This window comes from Palaemon carinicauda, chromosome 19 (genome assembly GCF_036898095.1).
Source record: "Palaemon carinicauda isolate YSFRI2023 chromosome 19, ASM3689809v2, whole genome shotgun sequence".
NCBI classification, from domain to species: Eukaryota; Metazoa; Arthropoda; class Malacostraca; order Decapoda; family Palaemonidae; genus Palaemon; species Palaemon carinicauda.
The window spans coordinates 77,561,139-77,579,364 of record NC_090743.1 but is presented as its reverse complement, the minus strand read 5'-3'; the positions used below and the strand labels follow the sequence as shown (position 1 = coordinate 77,579,364).

General features: G+C 43.3%; 1 protein-coding gene and 1 pseudogene across 2 annotated transcripts in view; both read left to right on the top strand.

The window, feature by feature from the left end:
• LOC137659085 (uncharacterized) overlaps nt 1–18,226 on the top strand; it is a 75,282-nt pseudogene that overhangs the window by 1,203 nt on the left and 55,853 nt on the right.
• Nucleotides 7,516–18,226, top strand: part of LOC137658690 (uncharacterized) — a 376,764-nt gene continuing 366,053 nt past the window's right edge. For both annotated transcript variants that reach the window (XM_068393679.1, XM_068393678.1), the window contains exon 1: nt 7,516–7,662. The gene's annotated coding sequence lies outside the window, so the exon portion shown is untranslated. The remainder of the gene's footprint in view (nt 7,663–18,226) is intronic.

Below are 18,226 nucleotides of genomic sequence, written 5' to 3'. Positions count from 1 at the left end.
GAGGTTGGCGTTTCTGTGGGTGTTCCCTTCGACGGTACCTTTCCCGGGGTGGGCGGTTCTGTGGTTTGTTGCAGTTCGGTTGCGGGCTCCCTCCCCTGGTCTTGTTTTGTATCCACTTGACTTCTTTCCGTTCTCTGGCTGGGGTCTCCAGGTGGGAGGGTGGGTCCTTGATTAATGGGAGTCTTACCATTCTCTCGCATGTTGAAGATATGACGGCTTCCTTTATCGTGACAGGTGTTTGGACTGAATACTTTAGCTGCAGGAGCCAGGTGACGAGTCAACACAGTGGATTCCTTGCCGTCTTGGTGTGCAACACGAACCCAGGTTCGTACTTGGATTTCCTAACCGTTTTCTTTAGAAGAGCTTGTTCATTTTCTGTCATCCATGATGGAGCCGCCTGCCCGTATGTTGCTTTCCTGGGGTGCAGGAACATGCGCTCATGCGGTGTTTGGTTCGTAGCGACGCACAGAAGGGACCTCATGCTGTGTAATGCTTGATCCAGGACAGCCTCCCACATTTCTATAGGGAGGGAGAGAGAAGTGAGAGCTAACCTTACGGTGCGCCACAAAGTTCCATTGGCTCTCTCGATCTGGCCATTGCCACGGGGGTTATACGCAGACGAGTAGCTTGTAGCCACTCCACGGTCATGAAGGAACTTTTGGTACTCTGACGACACGAAAGCAGGTCCCCTGTCTGAATGAATGTACTCGGGCAGGCCCCAAACTGAAAAGAGAGTAGACAAACATTTAATGGTGGTACTCGCTGAGGTGTCTTCTGTTGCAAAGGCGAACGGAAATCTGCTGTACTCGTCAATTATGTTGAGAATGTATTTGTTCTTTGTGGTGGACGGCATCGGACCTTTGAAGTCGATAGCCAGACGCTCGAATGGCCTGGTAGCTTTCATCAATGTTCCTGTTTCTTTGGAGAACTTAGGTTTGATCTTAGCACAGGTTTGACATTTACGTATGACAGTCCGAGCTTCTTCAATGGTAAAGGGTAAGTTTCTCTGTCTTATGATGTGGTTCATCCTTCTGATTCCTGGATGGCACAGGTGCTCGTGAAGCTGAGTCAGCTCGTCTCCTTGAGTACAGGTAAGTGAAGCCACACATCCCGAGGCACGAGAGAGAGCGTCTGCTACTTGGTTCTTTGATCCAGGTCTGTATGTGATGTCGAAGTTGAAACAACTCAGTTCCAGCCTCCACCACATTATTTTTTCATTCTTGATTTTGCCATGGTTCTTGGCGTCAAACATGAAACGCACCGATTGCTGATCAGTTATGAGTCTAAATCTACGTCCTAGCAGAAAGTGTCGCCATTTCTTGATGGCTTCTACGATAGCACATGCTTCGCGTTCCACTGCCGATTGTCGTTTCTCCGATTCTGAGAGCGAGCGAGAAAAGAAGGCCACTGGTTTTCCTTCTTGTGTCAATGAGGCTGCAACGGCGTCAGCAGAGGCGTCTGTTTCGACTACAAAGACTGCTTCGTCATCTATAGCAGCAAGTGAAGCTCGAGATATTTCATTCTTTAGTTCTTCGAGTGCTTGTTCTGCGGATTTGGCCATCGGGAAAGTTTTCACTCCGACTAAAGGTCGAATTTTCTGGGAGAAGTTCGGTACCCACTTCGCATAGTGGGATAAGAGTCCTAACGTTCTTTTGAGACTAGGGGTACTGTCCGGAGGGTTCATCTCCAGCAATGGACGCATTCTTTCCGGGTCAGGTAGGACTTGGTGATCATTCACTACATGGCCCAAAATAGAGATTGATGTTTGAGCATAAACACTTTTCTTGTCATTTATGGTAAGTCCATACTTCAATGCAGTTTCTTGAAAGCGTTTCAGATTTCTGTCGTGTTCTTCACGTGTGTGACCGCAGACCGTGATGTCATCTATGTAGGCGAACGTACCCTCTAGTTGTTCCTTGCCAATAATTTCGTCGAGAACTTGCTGAAAGCAGGTAGCCCCATTGGTTACTCCAAAAGGCAAACGCGTGAATTCGAACAGCCTTCCATCCGCTTCGAACGCCGTGAATTTCCGATCAGCCATGTTCAATGGTATTTGATGATATGCTGCCTTCAAGTCTATGGAGCTGAAGTAGCGGTAAGTAGAAATTTTCTCAATCATCTCGGTGATCCCTGGAACAGGATAAGCAATTAGGTTGGTGAATCTGTTTATGGTTTGAGAGTAATCTATGACTAATCTTTTCTTATCACACTGATCGACGACTACCACTTGAGCTCTCCACGAGCTGCGACTCGGTGTGATGATGCCCTCCTCTAGCAGCCTTTTTACTTCTTTCTTGATGAACTTGGAGTCCTCTTTGGAATACCTTCTGGATTTCACCTGTATCGGGTGACAGTCGACTGTCAGATTGTCGAAGATAGCTGGCGGTTCAATTTGAGCTGCTATCAGAGCACAAGGTGACTGGATGCTTAGCTCCAAAGGTGGTAGCATCCCACCAAAGTCTACGCTGACTTGCTTGTGTAACTGTAGGAAGTCGTGTCCCAAAACAACTGGAGCCACGCAATCGTCCATCAAGTGCAGACAGAACTCAGGGTAAACTCTTCCACTTACAGTTAAATCGTAATTGCAACACTTGTTAAGTTTCATTGTCTGTTTGGCATTAGCCATGGTTATGCTGCAGGCTGAAGAACGAGTCACTGAGTTCATAGCCCTAGCTACTTTGGCATCTATAAAGCTTTTAAATGCTCCAGTGTCGACCAGCCCGTCCAGGGCCTCCCCTCCATTCAGTTCTACAGGTAGGACAGTTTTGTAGACACTTCGTAGTGCAGGGGAAGCTGCAGTCACAGCGGCCCCTGTTAAGGAAGCAGGGATGGACTGTGGGAGATTGTCTGGGACAACTCCAGCTACAAGATTAGAGTTAGTTGATTTACCATTATTGTTCCATCGTTTTCTTTGCGACTTGCAGACACGAGCATAATGACCTACCTTCTGACAGTTGGAACACGAGGCTTTCTTGGCTGGGCACTGGGCTCTGGGATGTAGGGATCCTCCGCAAAAGAAGCACCTCTGACCGCTGACGGCGGCAGCACACTCACTTGGATTCAGGGAGTCACTCATTTCGATCGGAAAACTGTTGGGATCCATTTCGGGTTTTGCCTGATCATCTATCAATGCTGCCACTGTGGTATTGGTTTCACTTGCATAAGACGCTGAGTGCAGTTGAGCCATTTCCAGTGCACGGGCTTGTTTCACAGCTGTGGATAAGTCCAAGGATAAGTTCTCTAACAGTCTCTGTCAGATTGCATTAGATGCCATACCCGTGATGTATGAATCTCTGATGGCCAGTTCTTCAGCCTGAGCGGCTGTACAATCAGTGAAGCTACATTCTGAGGCCAGACCTTTGAGGTTATCCAAAAAAGCGTCTAGAGTCTCACCACTCTGTTGCTTGCAGGTGGCTAATTTGTATCTGGCAAACACTTCACTTCTCTGTTTCACAAATCTAGCCTTCAACAGGCTTATGGCAGTGGCATATGTGGTGGCACTTTTGATTATCTTAAACAGTTTACAAGATACGTGAGCACGAAGCAAGGCCAACTTATCTGGATTTAAGTCCGGGTTGATGGCTGCACAGAACGCCTCAAAGTTATCATGCCACATAATCCATTTGTCCTCTGCATCGGCTGATTCTGGGTCCACATCAATCGGGCTGGGCCTTAGAAACTTGTCCATGTTGAATATTAAGCTGAATAAATTGTGGAATACCAAACACAGTTGCTGGAACGTTGGCTTTATTCAGCTTAAAGTTGTGGCAAGGTGATGGCTAAGCCGGTACAGTGTTAGAGACTCAATGTTGCCAAGCAAGCATACAAACACCAGCAGTCACAGTTACCAATTCACACTACAGTCATGCTACAGGGAAAAAAAAAAAATTTGGATTTAGCAAAGTCTTCAGGGAGTTAAGTACAGACATCCATGAAAGATAAAGTTTAACCCAATATGAATGAATCATTAAAAATTGCAGAGTTAAAGTTAGTAATTTTTATAACTGAACATTCATCCAATTTATCCGTAGATCATCTCGGTGAATTAATATCACAATTAGATAAGAAGTCCAGTATCCTTAAAAAAAATTAAGCTTCACCATTGCAAGTGCTCTCGTTTACAAAAGCATACAATTGGTCCCAGTTTTTCAAAGCAGTTGATCAAAGAAATTGGAGATAGACATTTCAGCTTGACTGTTGATGAGAGCACAAATAGGGCTAAAGTTTCTTGTTTAGCATTAAGCATCCGTTTTTACAGTCCAGCAAAGGATGCATAGATAATACATTTTACCGTCTCGTTCCCCTTAAAGATGCAACTGCAAATACTGTGTATATGACTGTTAAAGATTGCTTACATGAGGATAATTTAGATGTAAATAAACTGATAGGGGTAGGTACTGACGGTGCAAGTGCTATGGTTGGTCGAACACACTCTCTCATAACAATATTACAGAAAGACAATGCTAATATAAATTTTATAAGGTGCGTTTGTCATTCTCTTCATTTAGCAGAAAGTAAGGCTTGTGAAAGACTGCCAATAATTCTTGATTTCGTAGTTAAAGAGACTCTCACATGGTTTTCTAGTAGTCCAAAAAGAATACGAACATGTGCTGATTTATATAATGTTTTAGAAGACTGTACGCCTAAGAAAATTCCAGGTTTAGGTAATACCCGTTGGTTGTCTGGGTTGGAGGCAATAAATGTCATACTTGATCAGTGGGATGCCTTTAACCTTCACTTTGAATTGTCTGCAACAAATGAGCGTTGCCATACATCTAAACACCCCAGTCTTGCATACAAAGATCCCCAGAATAAACTATATCTGCTGTTTGTTCGTAAAACCCTGAGGGAGGTTGTTAGAGTGAACAAGCTATTTCAGGGTCATAATGTGGATGTTACTATCTTACCGACGACCTTATCGATATGTATCGAAATTTGATGCAAATAGTTGTGGAGCCTATATATTTACCTAAGTGCCGTAAGGAAGATCTCCACAAGCTTGAGTTTCAGTTACTTTCTATCACTTAATATCATCAATTTTGGTTATGAATTTAGTAATTATACAGCTGAATGTTCTTTAAATCATAATAAAATTTCTTATGTAAAAGAACGTTGTAAGGCCTTTATATTGGACATTTTAAATCAGGTGCAGCTCAGGATGTCTAGTAATGTTGAGATACTTTTATTACTCAAAAAATTACATCCAGCAGTTGCCACATCACAAGTGAAAGATGACATTGTGACCATTGCATGTAAGTACGAGAGTACATTTACAGACATGGATAGTTTAGAAAACGAATGAAATGTAATTCATTGAGATCAGTGGCCTAGCTCCTGTATAAAGGACTGTGTTAGTTTTGGGGCAGAGGTTCGAGAGAAAAAAATTCTGCTGGCGAGCAGAAATATCCAAATATTTCATCTCTTGCTTTAGCTCTACTTTCTCTGCTTTTTTTTTTCTAATGCATCAATGGAGAGAATATTTTCACAAATGAATGTGGTACATTCTAAATTAAGAAATCGTTTTCAGGTAAGGTCGCTTGAAGCTATCCTACAAATTAGATATGGTTTGTCACGCCAGAATTTGCATGAATAAACTTTTCATCCCCTAAGGACATGATCTCAAATTTTAATGCTAAGGGAACAGAAAGTACAGGTGTAACGGTCTGGTTTTTCCCCCGTCCGAAATTCCCTCCGGGGGAAATATGGCCCAGGATATATATCCCCCCGGGGGAACTTTGTCCCAGGATAATATTCCCCCATCTGGGCCAAGATTCCCCCTTTGCTTGGTGGAAGTAACCATTATTTTTTTTTTTTTTCGTTTGCCATGGAAATCAAATTCAATGGGATTTCATAGAAAAGCTGCACAAATTGCAAGACAATGAAAGGTTACATCTAGGCAATAAATTGTGGTCACAATATATTGCTTGGATAAAAAAGAACAATGAATTTTAAGCGGGCTGCTCAGTTTCTTGGTGAATCCGTATCAAACCCCATGCAATATTGCTTAGAAGACAAGCTTGCTGATTTCGAAGGATGTGAGGGAACAATCAAATTCTTTAGTACTGTATATATATATATATATATATATATATATATATATATATATATATATATATATATATATATATATATATATATATATATATATATATATATATATACTCAATTCAAGAAATTTGTGCAGACGTAACTTTAAATCTCCAAATGCAAAAAAAAAAAAAAAAAATATGTGTTTGTTTAAAGAATTTATGATGAAGGCTGACATTGGGATAGTCCAAGGGGTTGTGACCTGGGAAGGTTTGTGACCTGGGAAGGGGGTCCGGGGGTTGCACCCGGCTAGGGGTTGTGACCTGGGAACTACTAGGTTAGGTTAGGTGGGTTTGTTAGGTTCTGTACCCTTTTACAAATCTCAAATGTGTTAAATAATCACGTTTGGCCTATGTTCAGCCACTTACATGATCCATGTGTTTTACCAACCGGTTATCTTGTTCTTATTTAGCATTTCTGACCATTATTATTGCTGTAAATCACTCGTTTCTGACATTTCCCCACCCTGAAAACCCCGGTTTCCCACTCGGTTCCCCCACAACTGAATTGGTATCATCTCCTTTCTCATCCATAGTGCTTCTTAGCATCAAGTGTACTTTTTGTTTCTTGCTGGACAATACGAAAGAAGAGAAAGGTTTTCGCTATATATATATATATATATATATATATATATATATATATATATATATATATATATATATATATCCTAATATTTTGTTAAACTTACCGTTAATTATTTAATTCATCAAAATAGTTTCTCTGTAAGGGAGGGTGGGGGGGGGGGGGGGGGGGGGAAATGGCCTGGGGGGGGGGGGAAATATCCTAGGGCTGAAGTTCCCCCCGGGGGAATAACAGCCCGGGCTGCTTTTCCCGGGGGGAATTTCAGTCACGGGGGAAAAATTTCCTGCTACATCGGTACTACAGCAGAAGAAATTTTATCTTTCGAGTCTTAAGATGGAATAAAATAGAGATTTATAAGTGATAAATATTATCTTATTGAGTATACAGTATTTTTTTAAAGAAATTACCACTACAACATTTTTTTTAGGAAGAATCTTATTATTCTAATTCTGTTGAAACTGTGTACTATAAACAGTATACCAAATTTTGTGAATCTTTTGCAGAGTCGAATTGAAAAATCATACGATTTTTTTATGTACTTTCTGTTTTCATTCTACACAAAAAATATTCAAATTTTCTGCCATTTCTTATTTGAAAGTATTTTGCTGCATGTGTAAAATGAACATTTTGAAATGTTGTAAGTGAGATTGCATATAATTTTCTATGTTAATGGTTAATATAGTGCTTGCAATTGAACAATCTGTGTATAGTAGAATCGAATTTTTGTGGGAAAATATGTAGGATTTTCAACTCATTTTGTGGGATTTTTATGGAAAAAAAAAGTGTGCCCTACGTGGGAATTTGACAAAACCAAAGTGGCAACACTCAAATGCTGAATGTCATTACTGTAAATGTTATGTTTCGAACCGTTGTGATCTCGTTCGGGCCTCGGCCAATTACCGATCTCCAAGTTTAATACGATGTTGTAATCAGTAATGCTGTTGATTTGTCTAGATAACAACTTCAGCAAGTCTCTGTGTGAAGGATGCTAATGTAAGTACTAATGTTATAATGTAAAGGTAACTTTTACTTGGATAATTCTTCGAGCTAAACTTTTGGGAGCATGAACTGACACTCGTGCATGTGTTATGTTATGGTGTAGGGTAGACATCGCTCTCTTTTATCCCTATCGTTGTTTTTAGTTGTTATCGTTTCTTCATTATTTTGACCGGTCTATTTTAACCATATTTGGTGGCTTTTGTTCGTTCCATCGTATTTTTTTTGGCTATCATTGCAACAAAAAATGTGGCAGCTTTTAGAAGGGCTGGTAGGTTAGGCAAAGTTGCAAAGAAAATATTGACACTCCGGTATTATTGTAGCTTATTACAGGGTAATGTAACCTAGGGAAAAAACTACTCTTTTTTTTTTTTTTTTTTTTTTTTTTTTTTTTTTTTTTTTTTTTTTTTTTTTTTTTTCGGTTTCATTGTAGTGTATTACAGGGCGATGTAACCTAGGAAAACAACTCCTTTTGGGTCTTTTCGGTTTGAGTGCCTATCGAATTTTAATGTTTTATTTATTCCAATGTATGTATTTTGATGTGGAAAACCCAAAAATGATAACCATTTTGTGGAGAAATTATTTATTGATGGATGTGATAGGTAGTGGTTGTAAGGGGGGGGGGGGGTCGCAGGGGCTAGGCCTAGGTAGGGGTACAGGGCCCTAGGTTAGGTGGTTGTATTAGGTTCGGTAGTGTCCCGAAAATCACTGTGGCCTTAAGGGGGGTCGCAGGGGGGGGCGGAGCCCCCCCCTGGTAGGCCTAGGTAGGGATACAGGGCCCCTATGCTAGGTTAGGTGGGTTTTCTTAGGTTCAGTAGTGCCCTGAAAATCAAGAAAGCGCACAGAGAAATCGCAGCATTTCAGTAAGATATTGATTGATATAAGCCAATTTAAGTGTTAATAAATAATTTCTCCACAAAATGGTTATCATTTTAGGGTTTTCCACATCAAAATACATAATTTGGAATAAAAAAAACATTTAAATTCGATAGGCACTCAAACCGAAAAGATCCCTACTTTTTCTTATAGAAAAATTTACACTTCGAAAATTTTTTTTTTTTTTTTTTTTCGGTTTCATTGTAGTGTATTACAGGGCGATGTAACCTAGGAAAACAACTCCTTTTGGGTCTTTTCGGTTTGAGTGCCTATCGAATTTTAATGTTTTATTTATTCCAATGTATGTATTTTGATGTGGAAAACCCAAAAATGATAACCATTTTGTGGAGAAATTATTTATTGATGGATGTGATAGGTAGTGGTTGTAAGGGGGGGGGGGGGGTCGCAGGGGCTAGGCCTAGGTAGGGGTACAGGGCCCTAGGTTAGGTGGTTGTATTAGGTTCGGTAGTGTCCCGAAAATCACTGTGGCCTTAAGGGGGGTCGCAGGGGGGGGCGGAGCCCCCCCCTGGTAGGCCTAGGTAGGGATACAGGGCCCCTATGCTAGGTTAGGTGGGTTTTCTTAGGTTCAGTAGTGCCCTGAAAATCAAGAAAGCGCACAGAGAAATCGCAGCATTTCAGTAAGATATTGATTGATATAAGCCAATTTAAGTGTTAATAAATAATTTCTCCACAAAATGGTTATCATTTTAGGGTTTTCCACATCAAAATACATAATTTGGAATAAAAAAAACATTTAAATTCGATAGGCACTCAAACCGAAAAGATCCCTACTTTTTCTTATAGAAAAATTTACACTTCGAAAATGACACTCGTTCCCGTCGCAAATGAATAGTTTCAGAAATATATATACATCTATATCCTCCGATAATGGGGGACCCCCAGTGGGAACTCTGGGTTTTGGGTAGGGAAAACATACTGGGGAATCGATATATAAACGTAAAACAAGCCTTTTCTAATCTATTCATTACCTTCTTGAAATTATAATAAGCGGAGGAAAATACAAAACAGTATATCAGAATAAACTTTGGAGGTGCCGTTGCAAAGATTGTGTCATGAAAAAATACAGTAACCAGTGCTGCCAACGTCCAAATGTAGATCAAATGTTATTTTGTGACCTGTCATACTACTAGGCTAGGTTAGGTGGGTTTGTTAGGTTCTGTGCCCTTTTTGTACTTTTTATATATTGGGTAAAACTTATATGGAGAAATTATTTAAAATACGTATGGAAATATCTATCATTGCTATCGTTAGTAATGTCAGCGTGCCGTTGGTAACTCTGTGTACCATACGTCAACGTTGGTAACACTGTGTATTATTGGTAACGTTGCTAATGTTATCGTTCGCAGTACTTTCGTAAAAGAAGTGACACCGTGCAACTTAAAGTTATCCGAATTGGTTGATCTGTTTGTTTCCGATTGAAATGAACAGCAAATTCGGTTAAATCACGTTATTTACTATAGGATAACATATATTTTCTGTTCGAAATCTCACCCTGTAATACAATAAAAAATTACCCAATTGCGTCCCCGGACTCTTTCTTCCCGGCAATTTGCGTACCTGTACTTGTTTTTAGTGATCAGGTAATATTTGCTAAGAGATACTGAAGTAACTCTGTCTATCTGTATGTCTGTATGCATGTATATATGTATATATATATGTATGTATGTATGTATGTATGTATGTATGCATGTTATCGCTCGATTACAGAACTACTAACCTTCTCAATTTAATTGTGGAATGTTCATGACCGAACAGCTGATGACTTGCCGAGGTTCAATAATAGTTGAGAAGGGTGGCATAACACACTTTAGAATTCTATAACATGTCATCACCCCTCCGTCCGGAAACTAATTGACGCCCTAAAGAAAGAAGAAGCTGTGGTGGGGAAAAAGGAAAGTAGACTATCTTTCTTATGAGACGTTGCTCATAACATGCATACCTTTTTGGTATCAGTTTAAAGGTGGCCATCGTAAGTCATTATTAAAAAATATATCCTAAACTTTTTAGACATATATAGAAAATTTATAGTGTATACATATATATAAATTTTCCATTTTATAAAGTTTTTAAAAATAATAAAACGTGCAAATAAAATATTGATGTCTACAGTATATATGTTGTTTCGTGTCCAGTATGGCTAAAGGTATGATTATTGTCAAGGTATGAAGTAAGAATCTAAATTATGTGATGCTATTTAGATATATTCATATTCAGGGTGAATAAAGGTGTAAATAAAATTACCGTGTAAAAGTATAAAGTAAAGGTAAAGATGAAAAGCTTTATAGAATCAGTAAAATGCACATACAGGTACGCAAATATCTGGGACGCATATATCTGGGGACGCAATTGTCCGGGACACAACTGTCTGGGACGCAAATATCCTAGAACCATATAATACTGTATATCTATATCTGCCGATAATGGCTAACCCCCAGTGGGAACTCTTGGTTTTGGGTGGGGAAAACATACTGGGGAAACAGTATATGATGGTAAAACAAGCCTTTTTTTCTCTATACATTACCTTCTTGGATGTATAACAAACTGATGAAAAAATACGCTAATTATCTATATCCTATACTAACTATTTGTTCCGTAACCGAAATACAAACCACGCTATTTACATAGGGTATTGCTTTCGGCGTAGCTGAAATGGCGAGCCATTAGATTTTTAACGAGGGTTAACTGCCCCTGCACTAGTTAGCACGGGGTAGGGGAGGGGTAGCTAGCTACCCCTCCCCCCTCACACACTGGTGAACTGACTCACTTCGCTTTTGACTCGGACGCCGAACGGATGTCTCTGTTCCCCTCCTCGCATGGCAGCCGTTTATTGTTTTGTCTTTACTTAATTACTTACTTTTCTTGTACTCATATATATATGTAAACATATTTTTATGTTTATATATATATTTGAGTATAGAAATCAGTAAGTTTCCTTTTCTGTGTTTGTGCTGTGTGTGTGTGTGTACGATATCACCGTGTAGCTGCCGGCAGTCAGGCCACTACGATGTAATTTCATGGACTGCGATATCTTCCTTGGTCCTTCGGTCGGCTCCTTCCACGGGCGCCGTGGGGAGTCGTCATCGCTGGACTTATTATTTTGTTTCTCCGCTACTCCTCTTTTCCTACGGGGAAGGTGGGGTTCAGCGTAGGAACGCGAGAGTGTAGTTTGACTACGGTCTCTCTCTCTCTCTCTCTCTGGAGGTCGTTCACCTTTTACTACGTCTTCTACATACTACGATAGCTCCTCCGTTCGGGTGGAGTTGCTACGCAGTACTTTTTATCTCAATTATATTTTTATTATAAAATCTAATTGTATTTGTTAACTTTTCAGCTTTTTAGAACGTTTCCCTTCGGGGTTTTTCCTTCTTACTTTTAGTGAACATTCTTTAATGAATTGCATAATTATAACTGTTAATTTTGTTTTTGTTACAGTTCTCGCCCTTCCCCCTTCCCGTGAGTGTAGGTGGGGTTGAGGGCTCTTGCCTGTTATGTTATTCTTGTGTTCTTTTCCCTCGGGTTTCCTCTTCGGAGTCTTCCCGGGGAATGAATGTTAACTAATTACTTTTTATTTTCACAGTTAACGATCTGTTTTTTCGTTTGCCTAATGTGACAACAAAGCAGAGCTGTCTTGTTGGGACTCGGGGAGTCGGCTGTTGCTGCCTCCTCTATAGGACTTCGTCAGGGGCGTGTCTCCTTCTCCTGGAAGTTCTCCCGAGACAACCGTCAGCTCTTCAGTTCCTCTAGAACACTCAGGAGGTTCGCCTCCTTGGGTGGGTTACTTCCCTTCCGAGGCAGGTTCCCTGCCCAGGTTTGAGTTTCTTTTCCTTTCGGGGGAAACTTCTCTTACCATTAATAATTATGATAATTATGTTCCTGGTCCTCCGGCGGTTTTGCTCTTGGTGCTGAGTGACCGCTTTTGTAACCTTGCTCAAGGGGCTGAGCGGTTACATTCTCGGGCCATAGTTTTTGGGCGACTATGCTCTTGGTGCTGAGCGGTCTCACCTGCAGCTACGCTCAAGGGGCTGACCAGCTGCAGGAGCGCCTCTTCGGAGGTTGGTTCCTAGGTCACTGGCTGACCCTTCGGCCCTATGGGCTCCATCTTCAGTCTCTTCTATGAAGTGTTCCTCTCTCGTTGGCGAGAGAGGACACTCATAGAGACTCCTCTTTGGAGGACTCCTCCTGCTGTTGTTGCTGAAGGCTCAGTCCCCTTCGGGGGGCAGCTGAGCCCTACGGTCTCTCCTGCAAGTGTTTCTTCCCCGGGGGAGAAGTTCACCACAGAGACTCCTCTTCGGAGGTCTTCTGCTGTTGTTGCTGAGGGCTCAGTCCCCTTCGGGGGCAGCTGATGCCACGGTCTCTCCTGCAAGTGTCGGGGACAAAGGGAGAGGAGCCCTCCTGGGAAGGCAATAATCCTAGAGGGGGTGGCCTAGGCCGCAAACGCTAGGATTGGCAACCCCTACCTGCATCCCCCAGTGGGGGGTGATGCCTGGAGTTGCGCCTTCAAGTGGCAGCAACTCGGGGCCGATTCCTGAACGATCTCCATGATCAGCCAGGGATTTCGTGTCCCGTTTCGTAGCATCTCTACCTCCCCTGTCAACGAATCCAGTGTCGCTGAGCCCCTATGCCATGGAATTGGCAAATGGGCTAGCCCCTCGGGCAGAGGGCGAGACCATGCTCTAGAAGGATGCTCTCTAAGGTTGTCGGCGGCTCCCCCCAAGGTTCTTCAAACGACTCTTTCTTGTAGGAAGCGCCTGAAAGCTGGAGACCCGCCATCGTCCTCTTAGCCCTGAACAAGTTTGTCGTACAAACTTCGGTCAGTATGGTACAACAGAATCGATCAGACTTGTAGGGAAACCACAAGACTTCACGTGCATACTGGATCCGAAAGACGGGTACTTCCAGATCCCAATCCATCCGTCTTTACAGGAAGTACTTGGAATTCAGCCTAGGCAACAGATGTACCAGTTCAAGGTGCTGTGCTTCGATCTCTCCACAGCACCGCAGGCATTCACCAGGAAGTTTATCCCGAATCCTCATGTCCACACATGAGCGGCATCCGCCTCCTTCGCTTTCTGGATGACTGGCTTCCCCGGCAGTTTCGGTATCGACCCTTCTTTGACACCGAGACAAGCTTCTGGGACTTTGACAAGATCTAAGGATCATGGTAAATCTCGAGAAGTTTTCTTTGTTTCCATCGCAACAACTGGGATATCTAGGCTTGATTTTAGACTCCAATCTCCGATACGCCTTCCCACCAGATGACAGGATAGCAAGGTGGAGGAGAGTAGTAGAACCTTTCCTTAGGCGAGGAGAGTCTCCAGACTTTTTCTGGTTATGCCTCCTAGGTCACCTTCCTCCTTGACCACTCTAGTCCCAAACACTCGCCTCAGGATGAGTCTGCTGCTTTGGCGACTCAAGTCCCGGTGGAATCAAGACTACGATTCCCCAGACATTCTGGTCTCATGGGACCTGCCAAATGAGGGATTCTGCAGTGGTGGTTGACCTACAAAGCCTTTGCTAGAGAGTGGATCTTCTCGTCCCTCCTCTGCATTTGATGCTGTCCTCGGACGTGTCAAAGAAGGGGGGGGGAGGGCATGTTCTGAACCAAAGGATCTCAAGCCTATGGCCAGAACTAGAAGGGTACCTCCACATCAATTGGCTAGGGATGAAGGCCATATTCTGGCCCGTCAACAGTTCCAACGGGCCCCGGTGAGTCACTCCTTGAGCGACAACACCACGGTAGTTGCTTATTTCATCAAGCGGGGAGGTACCTTTTCATAACAGTCTTCCCATCTTACAGTAGAGATACTGAGATAAGCCGAAGTCCACTCAATACCACTATCGGCTCGCTTCATTCCGGACAAAGGAATGTGCTCTCCGACAGTCGGAACAGAGCATCACAGATAGAGAGTACCGAGTGGTCTTTGGAACCCCCAGTAGCCAACAAGCCCTGACCTTGTGGTCCTGTTCGCGACAACCTTGAATTTTAAGCTGTCGCTGTACTTCTTCCCAGCCCCGGACCCCAAGGCACCCTGCCGAGATGTCTTCCCACATCGGTGGGACAACATCGACGTCTACGCCTTGCCACCGTTGGGTCTGAGGGGAAGGGGGGCTCAATAAGACCAGACTATCGGTCAACCTGTCGATGACTCTGATAGCTCCGCTACGGCATCATGCAGAGTGGTTTCCGAACCTTCTGCATCCCTTGATGGAACTCCCGAGAGAGCTTCCCCCATGACAAGAGCTAAAGCAACCACACCACTACATCTACCACAAGCCGTAGCTCCGCTTCGGCTCCACGCTTGGAGTCCATTCAGCATCTCCTCACAGAGAGAGGCGTTCCGCAACAGGTCGCGGAGTGGATGTCTTGACACCTGCGAAGTCATCCGCAGGGGTCCACCAGGCGAGGTGGAGAGTGTGGTTGGTGTCATGGGAGAGGTATCTCTCCCCTCGATGCCACTATTCCAGCGTTAGCGGAGTTATTGTTCATCTGCGGGAGGAAATACGCCTTTTGCTCTCGGCGGTAAACCCTATCGCTCAGCCTCAAGCCTGGCCTTCAGGCTCTTAAGGTTAGACAATTCCTCCTCGCGGGATCTTTCTTCGCTCATACGAAGCTACGAACTTACCTGCACCCAGTTGGAAGTGAGACCTCCTCCATGGAACATGGCTCGGGTTTTTAGGGATCTTAAGACTTCTCCCTGTGAACCATTACGCTAGGCATCTGATAGGCACCTGACTTAGAAGACGGTGCGCCGGCTCGCTCTGCCTTCGGCCAAGCGTATCAGCGTACTTCATGGTCTCTCGTATGACTTCGCCCATTCAAGAAGATAGGGAGAGGTAACGTTCGGGTTCGTCCCTGAGTCGGTTACTAGACTCAAGATCTTGGAGTCCCAAACCTTGGGTTCGACTCCTTCAGGATTTCGAGTCTCCGTTCTGTAACAGATGACCCAGGCCTTCTCCTACTATGCCCAGTAAGAAGTCGTAGGTGTTATCTTAAAGAACAGCTGCAGTTTGTCCTCACGCGCAAGCCCTGTTTGGGAGCACAGGAAGGACGAAGAGGAGGGTCACCAAGAATACCTTTGCAGCCTGGATTCAAGGACCATCCATCTCGCCCTGAATCCAGACCCTCCTCCGTCATGTAGCCTTAGAGCACACGGTGTCAGAGGCATCGCAACGTCACTGGTCTTCAAGAAAACTACTCTGTGACGCAGGTGCTACAAACTGGAGTCTGGAAGCGTCGGACGACCTTCACAGTCCACTACCTGCAGGATGTGACCCACAGGAGCCTCGTTACGTTTTTCTATCGGTCTGTGGTAGCTACATAACAGCTGGTCTAACCTCAGGCTCCTTAATGGACAGGTAGCAGAAGGTTGAGGGCATTGTTACCCGGTGTCAGACTGCATGAATGAAAGAGGTATGTCTGGCCCTTACTTCTTTCTTCATCCTCTCCTCTCTTGGGGAAAGCAGCATCCTAGGTTCTCTGCATAGCTGACCTCAAACCTCTGCAGGTAAACCATACTTCCTTGTGTTCCTAGTATTTAGCTAATACTGTCGCGTCTCCCATACCCTGACGAAGTGGTATTGGGAAAGTCCTAGTCCAGAATTCCATCTAAAGGTCTTCAGGTCGACTGCCTAGGACAAGTCACGCTTCATCCCTCCACACACAAGCTTATGTAGGCCGCACGCTCCTTGTGGAGCAAGGAACTTGCGAGGTGCAGGGACTCTTTTTCTCGAAGTGCTGCTCACTCGGATTCTGAGTCCCCGGGTAAAGCCAAAGCCAGTATTGCTGGGGACTTTCCACCCTTCCTAAGGGGTAAATCACCCTATGTAAATAGCGTGGTTTGTATTTCGGTTACGGAACAAATGACAAATTCGGAGATAATTTGTATTTTTCCTAGCCATACAAACTTTAGCTATTTACACATACTTGCCCGCCAGCCCTCTCCCCCAAGTCAAGTCCTACCTCTAAGTGAAGTGAGTCAGTTCACCAGTGTGTGAGGGGGGAGGGGTAGCTAGCTACCCCTTCCCTACCCCCTGCTAACTAGCGCGGGGGTAGGTAACCCTCGTTAAAAATCTAATGGCTCGTCATTTCAGCTACGCCGAAAGTAATACCCTATGTAAATAGCTAAGGTTTGTATGGTTAGGAAAAATACAAATTATCTCCGAATTTGTCATATTTTTCATTTATTTGTTGACATTCTATGGGTCGGTTGTAGTCGATCTCGCTCGTTAGTTTGTACATAGCAGTTTTTGATCTTCTATGCATAAACTCCTTCCACATGCGCATAGACTCCGCCTCCACCAATAGGATTACTACTTCTCTTATTACCCCGACCCATTTTCCCCCTACGTCATTTTACCCGCCACATTCAAGTGTTCTACTTCACCCGGAATATTCAAGTATTTTACTTGATCCAGTACAGCTACTTTTTATCATTCCTTTTATGTAATACCCACGTACACATATTACGTTTGACCCAAGAATTACACCTTTTATTATCCGTTCTCATAAAATCACCTCATTTTATATTACCATTAAATATTATTTATTATACATTCCATTTTATCTTGCTATTATTCCTTTATACATTTTGTTATTACCTTGTGATGCCCAAATTTTACATAAATACTTACTATGGACAAGTTTCCCATTCTAGTTCTTTCATGTTTACTCTCTAGACTCTGTTGTTTGTTCTGGCGTAGATACAAACCCTCCGCTATTTATAGGGTATACTTTCGGCGCAGCTGAAAGACGAGCTATGATAATTATAGTGAGGGATAACTACCCCATCCGCTAGTTAGCGGGTGGGGGTTGGGTTAGACTGGCTACCCCGCTCACTCACACCTCTCGGCTGTTTAACCACTTTACTTTATGGCATGGTAGAGGACGGACATGCTGCCCTTCTCTCCTGCAAAGACTTGCCTTGATTGTTTTTCTGTGTTTTTTTTTCTTGTGTTTTCATTTATCTTACATATATATGAGTGTATATATATAAATGGAAATATAACGTATCCGGCCGTAAGGGAGTTGTCATTGCCGCCCTACCCTGTGCTGATGGTCGGCAGGTTCTCAACACTGCCATGTGTTTGTTTCATCACTGAATTAAAGTGTATAACAGTTCAGCTCCCTTTTGAGGAATTATCTTACAAGGAAGGTGACTTATTCCCCAAATAGTGTTTGTTTCGTAACTGGAATACAAACCACGCTATTTATTAGGGCTTATACTTTCGGCAGAGCTGAAATGACGAGCCATTAAAATTTAGCGAGGGTTAACTACCCACACCGCTAGTTAGCAGGGGTAGGGGGGTATAGCTTGCTTCCACTCCCGTTCACACACCTGTGATTAGTCACTTTACTTTTGGCTCGGATCGAGAGCGGTTGTTTTCTCTCTCCCTCCTCGCCTATTCTGGACTGCCGTTAATTTTGTCTTTTAACTTACTTTTTTATTGCAGTGTCTTACCGAACAATTATATAGCTGTAGGTTCCCTACAACGGCAGACAATAGATTCAAAACTACCGCGGTGGCGCCGCCATCGCTGATATAGGTGACATCATCTCCCTCCACTCGAGGGAGCTACAGCTACAACTGTCCAGGTAACACCAATTCGTTCTCTGCTGGGTTCTGGTGAACATCGGTGGTCGGTGCAGACTTTTTTCTTCATTTGT